Source organism: Furipterus horrens, unplaced genomic scaffold, assembly GCF_987537825.1.
Source record: "Furipterus horrens unplaced genomic scaffold, mFurHor1.1.pri manual_scaffold_3, whole genome shotgun sequence".
Classification (NCBI taxonomy): Eukaryota; Metazoa; Chordata; class Mammalia; order Chiroptera; family Furipteridae; genus Furipterus; species Furipterus horrens.
In genome coordinates, this window is record NW_028327173.1 from 62,792,342 (window position 1) to 62,794,776 (window position 2,435).

At 42.9% G+C, this 2,435-nt stretch overlaps 1 pseudogene; it reads left to right on the forward strand.

Annotated features, from left to right (window-relative positions):
- The first annotated feature begins 1,256 nt into the window (after window positions 1-1,256).
- Window positions 1,257-2,161, forward strand: LOC150015166 (small ribosomal subunit protein uS2 pseudogene; annotated as a pseudogene).
- The last annotated feature ends 274 nt before the right edge of the window (window positions 2,162-2,435 follow it).

Here is a 2,435-nt window from a genome sequence, read left to right on the forward strand (position 1 = left end):
CTCAGTATATACTCAAAGCTATGTTATTACAGTGAAAAGATAGCAAGGAAATTGGCAAAAGGAAAATGTACACAGGGCCCAATGAAAACCACAAATAAGCTTTCAAGCATCTTCTCCCAACTGGGTCACACAGGATGTGCTCAATTCTACCAGCAACAAATTGTGCTGATATGTGTAAATTGTTGCCAACCACAGAAACTTGATTAGAGACTCAGTACCTTGGGTTTTTATTGAGGGACACTGATGTAGACCTCCTTAGTCTAGAATGTAACAAAAATTCAGATTATCAGAAGGGAAACAAGTGTTCTGCAGAAACCATATTATTTGCATCAACAGCTTAGTCACTCTCGCTAGTTTTAGAAATAATTAGAACCCTTTTGAAATCCAAGCACTAACCAAGGACTAACCTTGTAAGCAGGGCTTTCAAAAGATAGCTGTGTGGTCTGCTATGTCAACTCTTTTTTGCACAGGAGGTTAACAGGAATAACTTCAGATAAGCAAGCCAGCAAACAAGCAAACAACAGCTAGAGGCTTTTAAGAGTGAAAGGAGTCAAGTAAGTATGAGGCTAGGACAAGAAGTGTCCTGGGTATGGACATATGAGGCAATCGTTTATTGTTGCTGGAGAGCAGGAGTCAGGCAAAAGGTGGCTAAGGCTAGATCATGGAAGGCTTCGAATTTTAAGAAGTTTAGTCTCTACCTGTGGGTGGTGGTTAAATTAATGAAGAGTTTTAAGTAGAAGAGTGAAAAGGTCAATAGTCATCTGGAAAACCAATATTTTTAGTTGATGGAGGTCTCTAAAGAGGAACTACTCCTCCTTCTCCTCATGTACCAAGGCAATATAATGAGTGGTGAAGAGCATACACTTAAAACCCAGACTCCTCATTCAAATCCCTGATCTGCCACCTACTAGTTGTGTGCCCTTGGACAAGATAATCCCCCATGCCTCAATTTTCTCATCTCTAAAAATGGATAAATATAGCAACTTAATGAGCTTTTATGTGAGAAATAAGTTAGCTGCATTTTATTAAAGGCGTAGTCAACTGCAAGATACACAAGGAAAAAGAAAATACTGACAATTAAACTATGACTCAATGCTTTTTCATCACTTAAAATTTTCATTTTAGCCATGATTTAGACATAACTATTCTCCATTTATTACAGGAAAAAAATCAGTGAAGCCTTTCCATGCTACCCAGAGAAGGGTCCATATGGCATTGTTCTCAGTTTCCAAGTAACTTAAAGGGAAACTTTCACAATGTCCAGAGCCCGTAATGTCCTGCAAATGAAGGAGGAGATGCCTTCAAATTCCTTGTCACAGGAACCCACTTGGGCGGCACCAACCTTGACTTCCAAATGGAAGAGTACGTCTACAAAAGGAAAAGTGACGGCATCTACATCATAAATCTGAAGAGAACCTGGGAGAAGCCTCTGCTGGCAGTTCATGCCATTGTCTCTATTGAAAACCCCGCTGATGACTGTGTCATATTGTCCAGGAACACTGGCCAGCAAGCTGTGCTGAAGTTTGCTGCTGCCACTGGAGCCACTCCTATCACTGGCTGCTTCACCCCAGGAACCTTAACTAACCAGATCCAGGCAGCCTTCCAGGAACTGAGACTGCTGGTGGTCACCAATCCCAGGGAAGACCACCAGCCTCTCACCGAGGCGTCTTAATGTAAACCTGCCTGCCGTCGCTCTGTGTAACCCAGACTCTCCTCTGTGCGACACGGACATCGCTATCCCTTGCAACAACAAGGGGCTCACTCACTGGGTCCAACATGGTGGATGCTGGCCTGGGAAGTTCTGCGCATGCACAGCACCATCTCCCGTGAACACCCAAGGGGGTTCATGCATGACCTCTGTATCTACAGAGATCCTGAAGAGATTGAGAAGAAGAGCAGGCCGCTGCTGAAAAGGCTGTCACCAAGGAGGAATTTCAGGGTGAATGGACTTCTCCGGCCCCTGAGCTCAGTGATGCTCGGCCTGAGGTTGCTGTCTGGTCTGAAGGCGTGCAGGTGTCCTCTGCGCCTGTTCAGCAGTTTCCTACTAAGACTGGAGCACTTGGCAGACACTGAAGACTGGTCTGCAGCTCCCACTGCGCAGGCCACTGAATGGGTAGCAACGACCACTGTGGTCTTAGGCTGGTCCCCCACAAACTCTTAACAGACTGAAAATAAGGTTGATGAAAAATAAGCAGTTTCTAAGAAAGCCAAAAAAAAACAAAAAATCGATTAAATATATTGGTTGTTGATTTACAAAAAACATTAAATTATGAGCATCCCTCCTTTAACATTTGCTTCACTAATGTTACATTTGACTGTCTTTTCTTACATTTCTGAACATGCTCCATCTTTTGATTTCAGTGCTGAATTATAATGTAATCATTTTTACAATATTTTAACACTGAAACTCAATATAGGCACCAAAATGCATATGA